We start from the raw sequence: 23,341 nt of genomic DNA on the forward strand, positions 1-23,341 counted from the left end.
TGAACAAACGCTTTTGAAAGTCAGCATAATCAGGTCTGACTTAGAAAGAAGTCGAAGAATGTGGAAACTTCAAGAAATTTCGGTATTGAAAATATGGATTTCTAGGGAATTACCACCAGCATTTCATGGGTTTGAAAACATTGTAAGTGGAAACAGTGATATATATATATATATATATATATATATATATATTTATATATATATATATATATATATATATATATATATATATATATATATATATATATATATATATATATTATATATATATATATTTATATATACAACTACTCCACCTGGGCCACATTTACAAACTCGCAGGTTATCAACAATGTTCGCACAAACAGTAATGGTCGAATAAAAAAAAAACATCTCCTTTTATCTGATCACGGTAGTTTTTTTGGTATTATTGCAATGGAATCTCATTAAAATCGAAGGCGGAGGACTCCTCAGGCATATTACCTTAATTATATATGATATAACAAGATTTGAGGGTTCACTGGATTTACCATTTCTTTATTGAAAGCAGGGAAATACATCAGGCGTAATAATGCAGATTCAGTTATTAGTCGACTGGAAAAAATAGGATCCCTTCAGCATATGTTGTCTGATCTGAAATCCTCCATACAAAAGAAAAGTTTCGATCCGTGACCTGGAAGGTTCCTTGAATAATAAGAAATGAAGCAAAAAGATTACCTGAGACAGCTAGGGAGTCGTTTTTTGGTAGAAAAAGAACGAGTTTAAATTTAATTGTTTAATTTTTTCAGAATGTCAAGATTCCAGGCTCTCTTCTTTTTGTTGTTGTTAGTGTTTAAAGAACATCTTGTTTATTACAAGGACAATAAATGTTAGGGTCCAACACTCAATGGACTCCCTAACGGCCTATTCTAACTAATATAACCGCCTAAAGATAAAACTAGCCATTTTTTTTTCATTGCTTTTATAGTAAACTTTTGGCATAGCGAAAGCCATTGTAGTAATTCTCTTCTGTACAACCTTTGTAAAAATATTCTTGCTAATTTATTCTTAACAAAAAGTTGTTTTATGTGTTATCTTCGATTAGTATTTACAGAAAAGTTGCGATTTTAGGGAACTGACACTCTTTTATGATTTTTCAGAAGGGGATCCTCAACAACACACTCCTGTTTCTTAAGTGGTGAGGTTGTCATAACAACTTCAAAATGGGTTCATTTGATTGAAAATTAAAAAGGTTAGTGCCATTTTAATAGTTAAAAGTGATTGGAGGGCAACTAACCCCCCTCACCACGCCCACCATTTCCCCGTACATTTCCAATCAAAAATTTTGAGAGAACTACTTGGTTCAACATAATTGAAAAGTTCAAAAGTATGTCTTTAAGCAAGACAACTCCTACCCCCCCCCCACCAGAACCCTAGGACCAAAGGTTGTAAGTATTCAAGTATGCATATATAAGGTTTATATAGAAAGGGTGATCTTATAAACTTCGATGTGGGGTCTTTGGATCGGTAACTAGAAGTTCTAGTGCCATTTTTAAGACTGAGAGTGATGATAGGGTGGATACCCCCTATAAATCGTATTTTCCCGAAATCCATCCGATAGAAATTTTGAGATGGCCATTTGTTGTCGTAGAAACTTCGAAAAAGGCTCGTTCGAGTGGAAATTAAAAGGACCAGTGCCTTTTTTTTAGTCAGAAGTAATTGAAGGGCAACAAGCCCCTCGTCCCTACGCCCATCAATTCCCAAAACACATCTAATCAAAATTTTGTGATAGCCATTTTGTTCAGCGTAGTTGAAAAGGTTGGAAATTATGTGTTTAAGGATGACAACCCACACAGCCCTCAGCGCAAGGATTTTAAGTTTGGTCGTAAAAACTCTAGAGTGGGTTCATTTAATTGGAAATCAGATGCTTTGGTGCCCTTTTTATGAGTCAAAGTAGGTGGAGGGCAGCCACCTTCTCCCCCACGTTGTATTTTCCACAGATGCATCCAATAGAAATTTGAAATAGGTATTTGGTCAAAATAGTCCGAAGACCATATAATAAGGCTTTTGGGGCTGACAGAACCCCCAGAGTCTGGAGGTAAGGGTTGTAAGTTGTTTCCCAGGGGTATATATAAAGGCTTTATGGAAACCGTGACCTTTAGAAGTGGGTAATTTGATTGGAAATGTATAGTTCTGACTCCCTTTTAAGAGTCAAACTCCCTGACATCCTCTTTTCCCGAAACACATTCAATCGAAATTGTAAGATAGGCAAATTTTTACCAATGGTCAAAAAATTTTATAACAATGTCCTTAGGTGGACATACTTTCCCATTGCCCATGGTAAGGGTTGTAAGCTATTCCCCGGGGTATGCGAGGTTATTAAGGAACGGTTTGTCATATAAGCTTTGAATTGGATGGAGCTCATTTGATTGGAAGTGGAAAGTATTAGCACCCTTTTTAAGAGTCAAAAATAAATGGGAGTCCTCCCCCCCCAAAGCCTGTCATTCTTCAAAACATATTCGATCAAAATTTTAAAAGATCTGTTTTGTTCATCCTTGTTGAAAGGTCCAGAAATTAGGTCTTTGGGGATGTCAACCTCCTTTCAGTCTTCATCAGGACAAGGGCTGTAAGCCAGGCATTTCGTTAATTCACGTCCCCAGAAAAAAAATCCTTTAATAACTAAGATGGACTAGAGCAACTGCAAACTCATTCTATATCTAGCTTATGTTTGTTAATCAGAGCCCAGGGCCCTAACACTAGATAAAACATCAAATGGCATACCAGGAACTAAAACAATTGAAATTCGGTCCGGCAACACTTTAGAAGTAACTTTCTCAGTAAGGTGTCTTAGACCTTGTCTTAGTTACCCATTAATTGCATTAGGTCCCAGAGATCATGATCAAGGGACTAAGCCACAACACTGAAATTTGATCTCTCCTCTTTACAAATAAAATCTCTAAAACTGTCAGAAAATGCTTTTACTTTCTTCTTTCGGTGATATTGATTTCTCTTTGCATTTTTTAGGTGTTTCAATGATTTTGATGTATAAACATGATTGTACAGTTTTTAAATGTTTACCACGTGTACAAAAAGTTCAAAAGCTGTCAGTAGCAGAATTCTTAAGGCCTCTGACACTTTAAAAGAATAAATGTTTTGACAGCTTTGCTTTGAGTAAAAAGTATTTTTATATGTGAAATTTGCAGAAAAATAACAAATGTAACTTAGTGTAGATTCCAGTTACAGCTTTCTGAATCACAATTAATAATGTAATCTAATTCGGTGGCAAGTCATATACTAGCCATAAATGTCATATTCCGTAATTTTATACGTACCATGTTATTAAAAGTACTGCCTCATTTTTACTCTAATACTGCTAGTGGAGCATAGTATTAAAAGTCTCAAGTATACTGTATATAGATAAATCTCAGATCATAAAGCATTTCTGTCAGATATCCAAACAAGGCTGGAAGACCAAGAAATTCAGAAATGGTGGAATGACCTTAGCCAGTCGGAAAGCTTAAGTTCTTACTATAAGGTGAAAGAAAATTATAGTGAAGAGTTATATTTTAAATTAGGGATTCCAAAAGAATCCCTGAGGTCTTGGATGCAGGTGCGAGCAAACTGTCTCCCTCTTCACAGTATTTGGAAAAGTAGGTGTCACCCGGAAATGCGGTATACTTGCCCAATTTGCGGTGATCTTGACGGGCTAGACCATTTTCTTTTCAGGTGTCAGGGGCTAAATGAGCTAAGAGGGAGCTTTCTTAGAGTGAGTGGTCGTGAGCCCCTTCTTGGAACTTTTAAGTCGACGTCGAAAATAAATATAGTAGCAGTGGCAAATTTTGTCCGGAAGGGTCTTGTTATTCGAAAGTCGATTGTTACATAATTTATTTTGTTTGTTGTTATATATGTATGTATACGGCCTGAAAAATGGCTTTAAATACAGTCGTTCATTCATTCATTCATTCATATAGCTTACTGTTGTTACTTTATAGATGGAGTTGAACACTCCGATACTATTGGTATTATAAAAATAATGTCAAACCGACCGTTGCTTGATCCTTATTGATCACTATATTACAACTATTAGAAGCACCTTTCGATTTTCTGGTAGAATAGGAAGTGACAAGGCAGTCACATGAATCATGAAGCTGTGATTTTAGTTTTGCCCTAATCTAACCCCCAAAATAAACAGAAGATTACTGATACAGTGTCGTGTGGCTGTCTTAGGCTGCTAATCTTCCGCATTCAGCTTTCTCATTACCTACTTTAACTGTATGTACACCATGATAGCTACCAGTCCCTATAAGATTCTTTCAACTGAAGAATAAACAGTTTTTAGAGAATTTGCCTACTTGTGCGAGATCCGGACAAATATTCACTTTCATTTGCAAAGAAATAGAGTAAGCAAAATCTTCTCCGTAAGGACGAAGGATAACAACGACCTAAAATGGCCCTTTTCCTTTTATAGTTCTTCTTTATTAGAGTTTTGGCTTCTGGTTAGTCGAGTTCCTTACAGTTGATTACCACAAACTGTTTGATCAGTCTTTAAACACAGATATCAGGTAGCAGAGTAAGAAATGAAGACCCGCCTTCTGCACAAAAACGAGTCTGAAAATAGTGTAAAAATTTACAAGAAAACAATTTGCAAATAATAACCGAATTTTTACTTTCGGCTATGATATACAGCTTTGTATAATGAAAAGAGAAATCACCAATTCTCTCAGGATCATCCTTCTGACAGGGTTAATAATTGCTCAAGCATTAGAAGTTATGGAGATAGGCCTAGGCATTTAAAAAAAATCCAATGCCTAATTTTAGCAGAATGTCTAATCCGTAAAATTTCATTCACTTACTTAACAACTTTTTTAGACCGTAAAAAGATCCTAAACCGCAGTTCTACCACTCAATCAAGTATGAAAGCCCGCCAAAAATACTCCAGGGGGAAGGACACCGGAATAGTAATGGTGAAGGGAGGAGGAAGAGGAGGGGAATACAATTGAAGATAAAAGGCTATATGCAAAATAGAATTTTCAGGGAAAAAGAAAAGTACTTAATTTTTACGTGCCAAACGAAGTAAAATTCAACAAACTTTTAAATGGTGAAGATTCCTGGAAAAAATCCTTTCATCGGTACTTATTTGTTATACCGTTAACACTTAAGAAGTGAAGTTAGGTTAATCCTAATGAAAAATACCAAAACGCGATGAAAACATTGTACTTTAAAAAGAAATTTAGGCTATATGATTGCACATTAGTGAGGGAAGGGGGGGGGTAACCTGACCTAAACTAACCTAGCTCCCCCTAGTTAATTTGCGAATATAGAGCACAAATTATACAATTCAAATGTATTCTGTCACCCGCCACTTGTTTCTCACGGAGCGCAAGCTAATTGTTTTTAAATATAGACAGATAAAACCGGTTTGTTCTCAAGTTTCACACAGCGTAAACTTGAGCCTTGGCAGTATAATACATAAGTACCCTTTAATTTATCACACATTCAATTATTATGTATTTTATTATGCACAAATTACTCCGTATATGAAATGGGTTTTCCCCTCCGCAATCCCTCGCTCTTTACGCTAAAGTTTGACTCTTTGCCACAATTCTAATTTTTAAAACAATTAAAAACTTTAGCGTAAACAGCTAGGGATTGCGGAGGGAAAAACCCATTTCATATATGGAGTAATCTCGTTCGTTTTAAGTTTTAATGTCGCTCCTTACTTTCAGTAAAAAAAAGCTAGTTTTTTTATTTAATCTTAAAAGGGTCCGTCTAATTTTTGAGTAAAATGACGATTATATTTTTAAAGAGCATAAAAAAGATCTCGAGTGGTCGGTTCATCTAATTCATGGCTCGACAATGAAAATACCTCCAAATTTATCACGAAATACCCTCCCTGGGACTCTGCATAGGTGGTATGCTTTCCCTTTTTCATTTTAGAATAATTTTTTAGTCTAACTCTCTTATGTTTTCAGACTTATGAAAATTAAATACAATAGAAAAATAAAATAAAATTTAAACTCTTGGTCTAGCCGTCTAAAATAACCCTCTTTGCATCGATGCTCATGATTATACTGAACATAGACGTGTACCGGCTCAATAGTAACCGCAACGCTAAAAATGGAATTTTTATACCAATATATACATGAAAAGTGTTGAATTTTTGTGCTAATTTCAAATATTTAATTTTCATAAAATTGAGTTTTACCCATCAAAATTTACGAGCCTGAGAATATTTGCCTTATTTTCGAAAAAAGAGTGAAAACCCCCTAAAAGTAACAGAATCATAATGAAAATGAAGCCATCAGATTCAGCGTATCAGAAAACCCTACTATAGAGGTTTCAAGCCCCTATCTGCAAAAATTTGGAACTTAGAATTTTTGCCACAAGAATTTGTTATTGTTATTTTTTTTTCTTCCCAGTGTTGATCGTATTGACGCAGTGGTCCGAGAATATCATGAGAGGAATCATTCGAACAAAAATAATAAGTTCTAGCATCCTTTTTAAGTGACCAAAAAAATGGAGGCCAACTAGACCCCCTCCCCCGTTTATTTTTTCCTAAAGTCACTTAATCGAAATTTTGGGATAGCCGCCTTGTTCAGCATAGTCGATTAATCTAATAACTATGCCTTTGCAGATAACTTAAAACCCTACTGTCCCCGGGGGAAGGGCTGCAAGCTGTGAACTTTGCCCATTGTTTGCATATAGTATTGGTTATTGGGAAGTATACAGAAGTTTTCAGGGAGATTTTTTTTTGTGATGAGGAGTCAAGGGAGAGGGTTACGTGGGAAGATCTCTCCATGGAGGAGTTTTTCATGGACGATGGGAATTTTCCATGAAGGTGTGCCGGATTTCCCATCGTTTTTTAAAAGTCGATCAGAAATTAAATAAAAACAAGCTTTTTCAACTGAAAGTACGGAGCAACATTAAACTTAAAATGAACAGAAAATAATATTGTATATGAGGGGGGTTGCTCTCCTCAATAGCTTGCTCATCCGCTAAACTTTTTTTAAACTTTTAAAGGGTGTTTTATTCTAATTAAACAGCCTTCGTAATTCAGGTGCCATTCTTTAACAACTGAAAAACAAAACTTAGGCTACTATTAGGTTATTTCTAGTTTAAAAAAGGCAAAATTAATATGCAACTTTCATTTTAATTGTTCAGGTTCACTGAGTAATTTTCAAAATCCGCATTAATTCAAAAACGATCAGAAATTAAATAAAAGAAAACAAGTTTTTTTAACTGAAAGTAAGGAGCGACGTTAAAGCTTAAAACGAACAGAAATTATTCCATATATGAAAAAGTCTTTCCCTTCCTCAACGCCCCGCTCTTTGCGCTTAAGTTTGACTGTTTTTCACAGCCCAACTTTTTAAAACAACAGAAAAAATTTCGGAAAGAGCTGGGCGTTAAGGATGGGAAAACCCCTTTCATATGCGCAATAAATTCTGTTCGTTTTAGGTTTTAATGTCGCTCTTTACTTTCAGTTAAAAAACTCGTGTTTTTTATAGAATATCTATAAGGACGATTTATTTTACTGAAATCAAACAGTTCGTTGTAACGAACTGTAGTAAGAAGCGACCCGGCTCAATAGTAACCAAAACTCTAAAAAATGGAATTTTGATACCAATACCTACATCAAAAGAATCGTATTTTAATGCTGATTTTGAATATATAAGTTTCATCAAGTTTAGTCTTACCCATCAAAAGTTAAGAGCCTGAGAAAATTTGCGTTATTTTAGAAAATAGGGAGAAACGCCTCCTAGAAGTCATAGAATCTTGACGAAAATCACACCATCAGATTCAGCGTACCAGAGAACACTACTGTAGAAGTTTCAAGCTCCTATCTACAAAAATGTGGAATTTTGTATTTTTTGCCAGAAGGCAGATCACGGATGCGTGTTTATTTGTTTTTTTTGTTTTCTTGTTTTTTTTTGTTTTTTTTTCCCAGGGGTGATCGTATCGACCCAGTTGTCCTAGAATGTTGCAAGAGGGCTCATTCTAACGGAAATGAAAAGTTCTAGTGCCCTTTTTAAGTGACCAAAAAAAATTGGAGGGCACCTAGGCCCCCTCCCACGCTAATTATTTTCCCAGAGTTTTTTACTGTTTTAAAAAGAAGAATTGAGAGAAAGAGTCAAACTTTAGCGTAAAGAGCGGGGCGTTGATGAGGAAGCAGCCTCTTTCATATACGAAGTAATTTCTGGTCGTTTTAAGTTTTAATGTCGCTCCTTACTTTCAGTTAAAAAAAACTTGTTTTTTTTTATTTAATTTATTATCAGCGTCAAACGGTATGCGTAACTCCAGTCTAGTAGCTGCACACGACCATTAAAAAAAAAAGGTCGAGTCGTAAGTAACTCCCATTTTTTACCTCGAAATCGAATCCTCAAAATAAAAATCTTTTAGCTCCGACTTGGTGCACGGATGCGGCAAGGCTGAGATTCCCTGTTCTCTTACTAAAGGTGGTGGGGGGAAGGTTTTGAAAGTTACGATTCCTTGTTTTTTAATTTATTCGAAACTGACACGCTTTTTTCAACCTCTTGAACTGTATTTTGGCAGTTTTTATCATCTGAGATTTTTTTTGTCCATAATTCGTGGGAGGGAGTGCAATTTTTTGTCGGGCAACATCATAGGCCGAGGAGGGACGACAGCTTATTTGTCCTACTGAGGTTTTAGTAGAAGAACCTTGATTTTTTTTTAGAGTCGCAGCATAGAATCTTGTTGCTTCCACTGGATCGCTTACTATTGCAGTCCTCTTTGTTAAAAAAAAAACCTATAAAAAATACCAGGTTTCCCTTTAACTATTATTCCTTTAACTCTATCAACCTACTTCGTATTACAGAAATTATTTCTTATCCAAAATGAAATGCCTACAGTTTAGTAGGCTGTGCAAACACCTTGTCTTCAGAATTGTTTGATAGAAAGTATTTTTCACCTCTTCCCATCGAAATTGCTGTTTTATGGGCCAAAATGCTAGAGTTTGATTATTTCCTATGACATCATAAATCGGATAGTCCTCAAAATTTTTGCTTAGCTGGATCTTGGGGGCTTAAATGTGGGAATGGAGCAATTTTCTGGCATGATCTTCCTTTTCTTAAAGATAGCACTAAATCTTAAACACTGATTCGAACGAATACTTTTTAAAAATTAAGTAGTGTATCCTGAAAATTATAATTTCTCTGAATTTTTTTTTTAATTTCTTGGAAAATACTAATTTTTCTGAAAAAATTAGAAAATTTATATCTTGTTGCACCTTGCCTTAGGGCTCTCGTACTTTTTGAATTTAATTACATAATATCCAACAAGACCGTATTCCTTGTTAGGGAAGTCCAACAACAATTGCTGAAATTGTGCATTGTAGTTTTCTCTGAAAAAAAAAAATAGTTTGGTCTGGCTTTGAGGCTCTCATACAAGTTGATTGTAAGTACATAATTTCCTCCAAAACCACACTTTTTTTGGGACAGTTCAATTCCAATTTATAAAGTTGTTCCAATTTTCATACTCTAATGGTTTTTGATAAGCAGATTTAAAATGAGCATATTTTACAGATTTAGATGAGCACACCGTCACTGTCTTAGCCAAAAGTCGTAACTGACAAAATCTTAATTTTATAGTAGAAGGAAAACAATGGTAAGGAAGTTTCAACAAATCAGAAAAATGACCAGAATTTTTGTTAGAAAATTCATAAGCAACTACATTCGGGCGTATTATTTGATGGTGTTAGTACATTCATGATAACTCTTACCTGATTGGCTATTCTGTAGTTACGATTATAATTGAAAACCAAAAATGTAGCCTGAATACAGATACAGCTTTTACTATGCTTTATTTATTCAATTTAAAATATGTGAAAAAGAATAAAAAGATTGTTATTCTCAGTTTTCATATTCTTCGATATCAGATTCTTCTTGGGTATTTGAATGTTACTGGCATCATATACGATCTTTAAAATTTTGATAAGTTCCTGGGATAACCAGATTGTGGCAAAGGTACATTTGATCCTTGAATTCTTCCTTCGACCATGGCATCGGTGTCTTGTAGCTCTTCGGCATGGCATCCATTAATGGGATAGGAACAAGATTGTGGGTTGCTCCCGGCCCGTTTTGCGAAGCACATACATTCAACTCTTTCTTTTTTCGTGTTTTTCATTCATTCACCCTTCGGACGAAAAACTCGAAGAATTGAAGCATCAATATGACAACATGCAGAGTACTTTTACTTTTTTGGCTTGTGGAAGGTTAAGTTCAAGGACTTCAGGATCTATCTGTAATAGATTTCGCTGACAGATTCGCGTTTGGAAGCCTAGCATGTTTCTGTATAAGGATTGTATATCTTTTTTGGTTGAGGTCTGAACTCAAATACTTCCTAGTTGAGTTATATCTACGGTAGTGGGAATCAGCCACTGAAAACCACTTGGTATGATCTTTTGAAAATTTTGATTGATTCTATTCCTTCGATCCGGTTGAGATGACTAGAGGTGACATGTTATTCAAAACATTCAGAACAAACTTTTATCTCAGATTCAAAAATAAAATGTCTTGTAAACTTTTTGCTTAAGGCTGTGAACAGTGAAGCTTTAAAAGAAGGATTTATCACTTCAAAAATTTGTCCAAGCGATTTTCCTTTCGGTCGGTACTACTTTTATATTTGCCAAGATAAACTCTCCTTGCACATCCATGTTCCCTTTTTCTCTTTCCAGTTTCCAGAACTCATCAAAGATGATCTGTTTTTCCTTTTCACTAAGTTCGGTGCAATCAAACTTGCACTTGCAATTAACAGCTTATCATTTATTTTCTGGAATGACTTTTTTCAGTTTTCTTGAAGTATATTCTTTCCCAGATGCTGTTTTCAATGCAACATTTTTGTACTCAGAGGTCTTGCTTGTTTTCTTTTGTTCTGGAGCTGTTTCTCCTCGATTTAATGCCTCACTATCCATTCCAATTATAATATTAGTCACTTTCCCATCAAATACTGCTTTTGCTGTGGAAGTGTCTAAAACTACTTCTTCTAAGTGATCAATGGGTTTCTGTGCTGAATAATCGAAAAAGAGTGGAACACCTGACATTACTGCATTGGTATCAACGGGACATTTATTTGTTTCCAAATCTTCGGCTGCAGTGATAGCGTCATCAGTTACTTCGTATTTTTCTGTCGTTTGGCTGCTATTTACAGACAATGAACTGTTTTTATTCTAACATCTTTATTCAGCCCTAGATACATTTCAATATTTTTTGTGTCACTGCCATTTAGTCTGAAAATTAGATTCGGCTTTCATTCTGTATCGTATTCAGACAAAAGATGAGGATTTTAATCAGAAAATTGTTCTAAGATTTTTTTGGGTGTAAAATAGTTTCTTTTTTCTGGATACGTTTAGGCATCCTAGGACCTAGAATAGAGATTTCATTTTAGCAATATTTCCTATTTTATCATTTCTTACATTTACAGGCAGAAAGGGCTAAAATATTTGAATACAAATGGAGTCTTACCGAAGTTCATTTTTACCAACGAGAAGTTGTTGTTATCTTTCTGGCAAAACCTTTCTAACCTTTCTCAAACTACTTTCATTTGAGATTTCAGGCAACTTGATGACTATGCAGAAAACCAGTGAGGCTGTTACTAACAGTACAAAACCAAAAAAATTCAACTACATCAAGGACATAAGGAATATTTCCAAGAAGTTCTGTAGATTGGTCATGATAATTATAACTATCATAGAGGTATTCAGTATGAACACGAATATGCAGACAAGCAGAATTTGAGAAAAATTTCAGGTGCAACCATAAGCTAAAACCGCGACAATACATAATAGTTCTGTTGTCGTATATATTTTAATCAAAACGCAGTCATTTATAGTTTGAGTTTTTATTAACAAAAATAGTTCTTCACTAACAGTTTATTACTAAGAAACTATTTTTGATTCAAAGTTCAATTGAATCTGACGTCACATTGAATGTAAGGGTACAGCAATTCTTGGAGAACGATAATCCTCCCTGAAAAACCTCCAACTATTTATTGGGAGGGAGTTGGTTCTAGGGTATTAAAATTTTAATATAAGGTTATAGTACAATCAAACAAACCATAACAGCTTTAACTTTGGTACCATTTGAACCAAAAGCCATTGTCTAAAAAATATATATAATTGGCCAAAATCGGCCCAGGTGAAATTGGAATTTGTTTGTCTTTCCTTTTAAAATTACGACCTTAAAAAAAAACTTAATTTGCACGTATAGAAAGTCGGTAATAGGTAATTCCATTACGTAGATCATTGACACGCTTTTTTTTTGCTTTAAACGCTCATTTTCAGTCCCCTCCCTCCGATAAATCTCGATATAGGTCTGAGAGCAACATTACGTAAAGTTGAATTCATACAGAAAAATTGGGCTGCTAATGCAAAAAAAAGAATTCATATCCATGTTATTTACCCCCCCCCCACTTTTCACCCTTAGCGTGACCACCCCGAATTCTTAGAATTCAATAATAAACTTCTCACAACTAGCTAAATAATTCATTTTAATTTGAACAGCCTCAAACTATTAATTAGGAGGGAGTTGGTTCTAGTGTATTAAAATTTTACTATAAGGTTATGGTACAGTCAAACAAACCGTAACAGCTTTAACTTTGGTACCATTTGAACCAAAAGCCATTGTCTAAAAAATATATAAAATTGGCCCAGATGAAATTGAAATGTGTTTGCCTTTTCTTTTAAAATTACGACCTTCAAAGAAAACTTAATTTGCACGTATAGAAAGTCGGTAATAGGTAATTCCAGTACGTAGATCATTAATACGCAATTTGTTTTGCTTTAAACGCTCATTTTCAGTTCCCTCCCTCCGATAAATCTCAATATAGGTCTGAGAGCAACATTACGCAAAGTTGAATTCATACAGAAAAAATTGGGCTGCTAATGCAAAAAAGAATTCATATCCATGTTATTAACCCTCCTCCCCTCACTTTTCACCCTTAATTTGACCACCCCGAATTCTTAGAATTCAATAATAAACTTCCCACAACTAGCTAAATAATTCATTTTAATTTGAACAAAAAATCATTTATAATTTAAATTGCAAAAAGATTGGAGATTCACCTCTTTTAATTAATTATGCACACGTCTTCTGTATCTTCGATTTGAACCTGAGCATTACAGCAACTAGTTCCTTGCAAGATTTTAAAGCAATGACGCATTCGATGCCATTTTCTTTGTGAGAATTTTCTTTTGTGCCGCTGCAAGATCTGTGAGGATAGGAGACAGCATGCCGTTCCGGAGTCTCCACTCCGAATTCTCAGGATCAATGGAATGGGCTCTGAAACCTAATCCAGTCTTCTACTTGAAGATAAATTCAAAAACATTGAAATGTTGTTGCTGCTGAAGTAGGAGGTAGATCCTGGGGAAGGGCAAAAATTATAGGTATTGTTACTTTCTTCTGTAAGACTCGGTGTCGGTAATTGTTAAGATTGGCAGTATATTTCCTGCCGTACAATATAGAAGGTACAGAATCTCCCACTGCTTTAATTTATTCTTTTGAATCATCAGTTCGAGAGAACATTGAAGCATTTCCCCTAAACTGTTCGTTGCCTCTCAGCCGTTTAAGCGCAACCCCTGTGCCAAGTCCATGTGCACGGGAGGTTGTGTCACAGCTAAGAATCACGTGATCAAAAGGAAGAGTTTGCAGGATTCAGTCCCAATCTTTTTAACAATGACTTCGATGTCCTAAGTTGCATAGGAAGTGGTTCCCTTAGGAACACTGTGTAGGTAGACCTTGTGGTACCCAGAAGTACCATGATGAGGTAAAAACACCAACTAGTCGGCATCGTTACTGATAGCTACAGTGCCCACCGTCTTTGAACACCCAAGCGCAGTAAGCACAATAACCAAGTCAGCATCAGCCTTAGCATGGATGCTTCACAGATCTTTGCCTCGTAAAGAATCAGAAAGTACGGGAATTATTCTTTTTTGCACGAAAGAAATTCCTCTTTTTTGGTGGTCAGTCTCATTTCTGGGCTAAACAGTCCTTCCCATCCATTGACGTAGTTAGTTTAAGATGAGTCATATTTTTTGTCGAAGCAGTGACGTCTTGTCGACCAAAGACAACAATGGCGTCTGCATATTTGGCCGAAACGTGGTTCCAGTATCAGTTTAAGATCTCCGAATATGTTTTTTTTTTTCACCCAGGGAATCCTGTGAAGCGAAGCGAACCCCTCTAAGATGTAAATGACTGCACCAATTCCAGTATTTTAATAATATTTTCAGCATTTGTTCTCTGAAAATCAGTGAGAACGCTACCATCAGAATTATTTGTCGAATCCGCTTCAATTCGGTTACGTTTACCGCTGCCTTTCTTTCCCATATTAATGGTATCAAAATAAGACTACTCGCCTACCTCTATATGAACTATATGTCCCCACGCTAGTTCCCAGCGTGCAATGTATATATGCGTTAAAAGGGCACGTCTTACACCCAAATAAATAACTTTCTTAAAACAGAAAATGCTGGCAAAAAAATACAGGATGCAGGAAACCCCTTCTTATCAATTATCAATTAAAGTTATGTCAAGCTATCACGAGTATTCACAGAGTCAAAAACATTACATAGCACTCAATGCGTTAGGTTAAATGCAGTCAAACAAGTTCACTCATTGACTGCTGAATGAGAACTTAGATGTCCATTAATTCCGTTTTTATAAGCTTCAATGCATTTACTGATAGCAGCGTTAGGGTTAATAATAACATATCTCTTATTGACCCAAGATTTACTTGCCCAGGGGGGGGGAGAAGATATTTAGCATACCAGTAATAAATTCGTCAGAGTTGCTTTGATTCCGTTGTCAAAAAGGTAAGGCAAAAAGGTGGAAGGTATATAAAATTTGGGAGCGCAAACGAGTATTATAATTTAACTAGCAGATGGCAATTAAAACGAAGTTTATTAGAAATTGTGCTCCCGTCGGCACTGGCCGTCTGGAGATGGCGAATGAGGAGCCTTTTTTTTGTTTTAAGGGAGTCACCGATTGTGAAGCGAAGATATTTCGTTTCCAATTTAGGAGCAACCGATACTCCGTTAAGATCAACGTTAAATCTTTCGAGAATTCGGCCCTAGTTGAATAGTACCACTTCTGACTTTTCAGCGTTAAACTTAAGATTTATTTTTGAATATCCTCGATTCAGAATGGAAAATTTCCCTCAAACGCCAGTACCGTTCAGCTGGGGTTGAAGACATCGTCCGTATCGTCCGAAAGAGATACATCTATCCCTTATAAAATACAGAAAGAAACCACTTGGGACTGTGCGTCCAGAATACAGTTGTTAAACACGACTGGGGGTGTAAGGGTGCCTTGCCTCACTCCACGACGAACAAGTATGATTAGCTTTGTGATCATTTGTCAAGGCATTAGAGAAGAACGCTTTGTTAAGCTCTAAGAAGTATCTGAAGATATTGGTGTTATTCATACTCTAAAGCGATCAGCTTCTAATGCACGTGAAACTAGTTTTACATAGGGGAGGTCGGGTTTGAATCGGACATAGATTATACCAGTCGCTATATCTATCTATATCTATCTATATATATAAAAATAAGTTGTATGTCTGTCTGTGGATCAGGTGACGTCATGTTTCTGTTTTGACTGACGTCATGTTTTCAACTGACGAAATTACAGACCGGGACATCGGGACACAAATGACGACCGGGACACCGGCACATAGGGAATATAAATGACGACAATCAAAGAGAAAGCGACCGGGACAAAAGGATTGTTCGATTAGCAATCACCATCAACAAAGCACCGGGACACAAATGACGACCGGGACGCAGGGAGTATAAATGACGACCAGGACATAAGTAAAAAAAAACTAAAAAAACTAAAAAAAGGTAAAAACTACAAAAAAACTAAAAGGAAAAAAAACAACTAAAAACTAATAAAAAAACTAAAAACTAATAAAAAAACTAAAAAAGCTAAAAAACTAAAAAAACTAAAAAAGAAAAAAAATAAAAAAGGAAAAAATGAAAAATAAAGGAGAAAAACAAAACTAAAAAACGAATGTATATACAGACCGGGACACCGGGATACAAATGACGACCGGGACACAGGGAATATAAATGACGACCGGGACACAGGGACACAACTGGAACGGGGACGCCGGGGGCACAGGGGGATATAAATGACGACCGGGACACCGGGACACAAGGAATATAAATGACGCCCGGGACACTCAAAGAGAAATCACAGACTGGGACACCGGGACACAAATGACGACCGGGACACAGGGAATATAAATGACGACCGGGACACAGGGACAAAACTACAAAGGGGACGCCGGGGGGCACAGGGGGATACATAAATGACGATGGCGACACAGGGACAAAACTACAAAGGGGACGCCGGGGGTACAGGGGGATACATAAATGACGATGGCGACACAGGGAATGGTCGATTAGCAATCAACATCAACAAAGCTCAAGGGCAATCATTAGAATCATGAGGTATAGATCTGAATACGGATTGTTTTCCCATGGACCATTATATGTTGCATGTTCAAGAGTCGGCAAACCTGACAATCTATTTATATGCACAGACAATGGGACAGCAAAGAATGTTGTATATTCGCAAGTTTTACGTAGTTAAAAACATATATATATATATATATATATATATATATATATATATATATATATATATATATATATATATATATATCTATATTCACAGGTGGGACATAGGGATACAACTACAATGGCGCATAACTGATATGGCGCGTAACGACTTACGCGCGCGGGGGGGCTTAGGGGGGGGCGCGAAGCGCCCCCACCAACTAGATGTTGGGGTGGCGCGAAGCGCCACCCCAACAGCTAGTATATATATATAAATAAGTTGTCTGTCTGTCTGTCGAGTGACGTAATTATAAGGATTGAGCTGTATGTCGTCATGAAGTTAGTTGTCGTCATGTTTGTTATGACGATGCTTAGTATATGACGTCATTATAAGTATTTAAAAAAAATGAGTTGTTTGTTTGTGTGTCTGTCTGTCTGTCCGCATATGACGTCTGAATTATTTCATCATATACCAATTCAAAAACGAATGTATTCAAGCCGAAGTAGCTGAGTTGGTAAAGCGTTATGTTCCAGGTTCTAGGTCCGAGAGGTTCCAGGTTCGAACCTTGGCTTTAGCATTAATACAAAAGAAGAAAAAAACTAAAAAAGGTAAAAACTACAAAAAAACTAAAAAGAAAATACTAAAAAAACTAAAAAAGCTAAAAAACTAAAAAAAACTAAAAAAAGGCAAAAAACTAAAAAAGAAAAAAAAACTAAAAAACACTAAAAAAAGGTAAAAACTATAAAATAACTAAGAAGAAAAAAAAATTAAAAATTAATAAAAAAACTAAAAAAACTAAAAACTGAAAAAGAAAAAAAAAACAAAAAAGGAAAAAACTGAAAAATAAAGGAGAAAAAGAAAACTAAAAAAATGAAAATAAAAAACAAAAAAAACTAAAAAAGGTAAAAACTACAAAAAAAAACTGAAAAGAAAAAAGAAAAAAAACTACAAAAGCTAAAAAAAGGTAAAAACCAAAAAAAAACTAAAAAGAAAAAAAGTAAAAAAACAAAAATTTATTTCATCATATACCAATTCAAAAATGAATGTATATACAGACTGGGACACCGGGATACAAATGACGACCGGGACACCGAGGATTGTTTTTCCCATGGACAATTATATGTTCCATGTTCAAGAGTCGGAAAACCTGAAAATCTATTTATATGTACAGACAATGGAACAGCGAAGAATGTTGTATATTCGCAAGTTTTACGTAGTTAAAAACATACATATATATATATATATATATATATATATATATATATATATATATATATATAAATAAGTTGTTTGTCTGTCTGTCGACTGACGTCATGTTTGTCGACTGACGTCATTATAAGGATTGAGCTGTATGTCGTCATGAAATTGTTTGTCGTCTGACGTCATGTTTGTCGACTAACGAAACTACAGACCGGGACACTGGGACACAAATGACGTGTTATGTCTGTTATAACGTAATAGTGGCAAGAATCTTGACAGGGCCTTTTGAGGGTGAGGCTTTTCTTATTCCACGCATTCTCATGATTCCAATGGATCTGCCTTTTCAACCTAAAAGATTGCAATTCCCAATTTGATTAGCATATTTAGTTTTCAGTCCAGAACCACTAAAGCTATTATGTAAATATCAAAAATATTTATGTTGTCTGAGCAATAATTTTTAGTTTTTATTTCAAAATAGAAAATTACCTGACAATTTTAGAATTATATCTATATATATAAAAATCTATCTATATATATATAAAAATAAGTTGTCTGTCTGTGGATCAGGTGACGTCATGTTTCTGTGTCGACTGGCGTCATGAAGTTAGTTGTCGTCATTTTGCTATGACAGTGACGTCATTAAAGATATTTAAGACATATATGTTCACGCAGAAATCTATCAATGTTTAAGTTTAAAATGACTGATGAACTTACAATGGCAAAAGCCGATGAAGATGCTCAAAGAGTCTATGCCAAAAAACTTGCTGCTGATAGAGAAAGTCAGAAAAGAAAGCGTGCCGAGGAATCAAAAGAACAGCAAGGAAACAGGCTTGAGGCTAAAGAACGCAAAACCGCGCAGTTAGATGAAGATCCACCTGGACAGCGAGAGCTGCTCAAAACGAATGTATTCACGCCGAAGTAGCTAAGTTGGTAAAGCGTTATGTTTCAGGTTCTAGGTCCGAGAGGCTCCAGGTTTGAACCTTGGCTTTAGCATTAATACAAAAGAAGAAAAAAACTAAAAAAGGTAAAAACTACAAAAAAACTAAAAAGAATATATATATATATATATATATATATTTATATATATCATCTTTTCCACAAAAATAATAATTTAGTGCTTCTGCTTAAAAACAGCAATCGAATCGATGCCTCCTGATACGAAACTATCAACAAAGTGGCAATCGTTGTGGTCGGTGATCAGTTCTTACCTCGAGATAATATTCTTTATAGGCGAAACAATCAGTTGACAAGAATTGCTTAAACTCATCGATGCTACGATGCCCTACAATATCCTGACGAATATAAATGACGCCCGGGACACTCAAATAGAAATCACAGACTGGGACACCGGGACACAAATGACGACGGGGACACAGGGAATATAAATGACGACCCGGACACAGGGACACAACTACAACGGGGACGCCGGGGGGCACAGGGGGATATATAAATGACGACAGCAACAAAGGAAATGGTCGATTAGCAATCACCATCAACAAAGCTCAAGGGCAATCAATAGAATCATGAGGTATAGATCTGAATACGGATTGTTTTCCCATGGACCATTATGCGTTGCATGTTCAAGAGTCGGTAAACCTGACAATCTATTTATATGCACAGACGATGGGACAGCAAAGAATGTTGTATATTCGCAAGTTTAACGTAGTTAAAAACATATATATATATATATATATATATATATATATATATATATATATATATATATATATATATATATATATATATATATATAAATAAGTTGTTTGTCTGTCTGTCGACTGACGTCATGTTTGTGTGTCGACTGACGTCATGTTTGGCGACTGACGTCATTATAAGGATTGAGTTGTATGTCGTCATGAAGTTGTTTGTCGTCTGACGTCATGTTTGTCGACTAACGAAACTACAGACCGGGACACCGGGACACAAATGACGTGTTATGTCTGTTATAACGTTTTAGAGGCAACAATCTTGACAGGGCCTTTTGAGGGTGAGGCTTTTCTTATTCCACGCATTCTCATGATTCCAATGGATCTGCCTTTTCAACCTAAAAGATTGCAATTCCCAATTTGATTAGCATATTTAGTTTTCAGTCCAGAACCACTAAAGCTATTATGTAAATATCAAAAATATTTTTGTTGTCTGAGCAATAATTTTTAGTTTTTATTTCAAAATAGAAAATTACCTGACAATTTTATAATTATATCTATCTATATATATAAAAATAAGTTGTCTGTCTGTGGATCAGGTGACGTCATGTTTCTGTGTCGACTGGCGTCATGAAGTTAGTTGTCGTCATTTTGCTATGACGGTGACGTCATTAAAGATATTTAAGACATATATGTTCACGTAGAAATCTATTAATGTTTAAGTTTAAAATGACTGATGAACTTAGAATGGCAAAAGCCGATGAAGATGCTCAAAGAGTCAATGCCAAAAAACTTGCTGCTGATAGAGAAAGTCAGAAAAGAAAGCGTGCCGAGGAATCAAAAGAACAGCAAGGAAACAGGCTTGAGGCTAAAGAACGCAAAACCGCGCAGTTAGATGAAGATCCACCTGGACAGCGAGAGCTGCTCAAAACGAATGTATTCACGCCGAAGTAGCTGAGTTGGTAAAGCGTTATGTTTCAGGTTCTAGGTCCGAGAGGCTCCAGGTTTGAACCTTGGCTTTAGCATTAATACAAAAGAAGAAAAAAACTAAAAAAGGTAAAAACTACAAAAAAACTAAAAAGAATATATATATATATATTTATATATATCATCTTTTCCACAAAAATAATAATTTAGTGCTTCTGCTTAAAAACAGCAATCGAATTGATGCCTCCTGATACGCAACTATCAACAAAGTGGCAATCGTTGTGGTCGGTGATCAGTTCTTACCTCGAGATAATATTCTTTATAGGCGAAACAATCAGTTGACAAGAATTGCTTAAACTCATCGATGCTACGATGCCCTACAATATCCTGACGAATATAAATGACGCCCGGGACACTCAAATAGAAATCACAGACTGGGACACCGGGACACAAATGACGACGGGGACACAGGGAATATAAATGACGACCCGGACACAGGGACACAACTACAACGGGGACGCCGGGGGGCACAGGGGGATATATAAATGACGACGGCAACAAAGGAAATGGTCGATTAGCAATCACCATCAACAAAGCTCAAGGGCAATCAATAGAATCATGAGATATACATCTGAATACGGATTGTTTTCCCATGGACCATTATGCGTTGCATGTTCAAGAGTCGGTAAACCTGACAATCTATTTATATGCACAGACGATGGGACAGCAAATATAAATAACGACCGGGACACTCAAGGAGAAATTACAGACTGGGATACCGGGACACAAATGACGACCGGGACACAGGCAATATAAATGACGACCAGGACACAGGTATTTAAGAATATCGTTAAAAGACAAATTTTTAATTGTAAGAAGACCGTTGAAAGAGAAATTTCTAATTGTAAAATGACTGAAGAACCTACAATGGCAACACCCGAGGAAGCTGCTCAAAACGAATGTATTCACGCCGAAGTAGCTGAGTTGGTAAAGCGTTATGTTTCAGGTTCTAGGTCCGAGAGGCTCCAGGTTTGAACCTTGGCTTTAGCATTAATACAAAAGAAGAAAAAAACTAAAAAAGGTAAAAACTACAAAAAAAACTAAAAAGAAAATATATATATATATATTTATATATATCATCTTTTCCACAAAAATAATAATTTAGTGCTTCTGCTTAAAAACAGCAATCGAATTGATGCCTCCTGATACGCAACTATCAACAAAGTGGCAATCGTTGTGGTCGGTGATCAGTTCTTACCTCGAGATAATATTCTTTATAGGCGAAACAATCAGTTGACAAGAATTGCTTAAACTCATCGATGCTACGATGCCCTACAATATCCTGACGAATATAAATGACGCCCGGGACACTCAAATAGAAATCACAGACTGGGACACCGGGACACAAATGACGACGGGGACACAGGGAATATAAATGACGACCCGGACACAGGGACACAACTACAACGGGGACGCCGGGGGGCACAGGGGGATATATAAATGACGACGGCAACATAGGAAACGGTCGATTAGCAATCACCATCAACAAAGCTCAAGGGCAATCAATAGAATCATGAGGTATATATCTGAATACGGATTGTTTTCCCATGGACCATTATGCGTTGCATGTTCAAGAGTCGGTAAACCTGACAATCTATTTATATGCACAGACGATGGGACAGCAAAGAATGTTGTATATTCGCAAGTTTTACGTAGTTAAAAACATATATATATATATATATATATATATATATATATATATATATATATATACTAGCTGTTGGGGTGGCGCTTCGCGCCACCCCAACACCTAGTTGGTGGGGGCGCTTCGCGCCCCCCCCAAGCCCCCCCGCGCGCGTAAGTCGTTACGCGCCATAATAGTTACGCGCCATTGTAGTTGTGTCCCTATGTCCCACCTGTGAATATAGATATATATATATATATATGGTTTTAACTACGTAAAACTTGCGAATATACAACATTCTTTGCTGTCCCATTGTCTTTGCATATAAATAGATTGTCAGGTTATCCCCCTGTTTCCCCCGGTGTCCCCGTTGTAGTTGTGTCCCTGTGTCCCGGTCGTCATTTATATTCCCTGTGTCCCGGGTCCCGGTCATCATTTGTATCCCGGTGTCCCGGTCTGTATATACATTCGTTTTTTAGTTTTGTTTTTCTCCTTTATTTTTTTCCTTTTTTTTTCTTTTTTAGCTTATTTAGATTTTTAGATTTTTTAGTTTGTTTATTAGTTTTTAGTTTTTATTTCTTTTTAGTTTTTTTGTCCCGGTCGTCATTTATATCCCCCTGTTTCCCCCGGTGTCCCCGTTGTAGTTGTGTCCCTGTGTCCCGGTCGTTATTTATATTCCCTGTGTCCCGGTCGTCATTTGTATCCCGGTGTACCGGTCTGTATATACATTCGTTTTTTAGTTTTGTTTTTCTCCTTTATTTTTTTCCTTTTTTTTTCTTTTTTAGTTTATTTAGATTTTTAGATTTTTTAGTTTTTTTATTAGTTTTTAGTTTTTTTTTCTTTTTAGTTTTTTTTGTAGTTTTTACCTTCTTTTTAGTTTTGTTAATTTTTTTTTTTACTTGTGTCCTGGTCGTCATTTATACTCCCTGTGTCCCGGTGCTTTGTTGATTGCTAATCGAACATTCCTTTTGTCCTGGTCGCTTTCTCTTTGAGTGTCGTCATTTATTTTTTTCTTTTTTAGTTCTTTTAGTTTTTACCTTTTTTAGTTTTTTTTTAGTTTTTAGTTTTTTTAGTTTTTTACCTTTTTTTAGTTTTTTTAGTTTTTTAGCTTTTTTATTTTTTTATTAGTTTTTAGTTTTTTTGTAGTTTTTGCCTTTTTTTTTAGTTTTTTGTCCTGGTCGCTTTCTCTTTGAGTGTCGTCATTTATTAGTTTTTTCCTTTTTTTTTTTAGTTTTTTATTGGTTTTTACCTTTATTTTAGCTTATTTTTCAGTTTTTTCCTTTTTTTTAGTTTTTTTTTATTTTTTATTTTTTTTTAGTTTTTTACCTTTTTTTAGTTTTTTTAGTTTTTTTAGT

Source organism: Artemia franciscana, chromosome 7, assembly GCF_032884065.1.
Source record: "Artemia franciscana chromosome 7, ASM3288406v1, whole genome shotgun sequence".
NCBI classification, from domain to species: Eukaryota; Metazoa; Arthropoda; class Branchiopoda; order Anostraca; family Artemiidae; genus Artemia; species Artemia franciscana.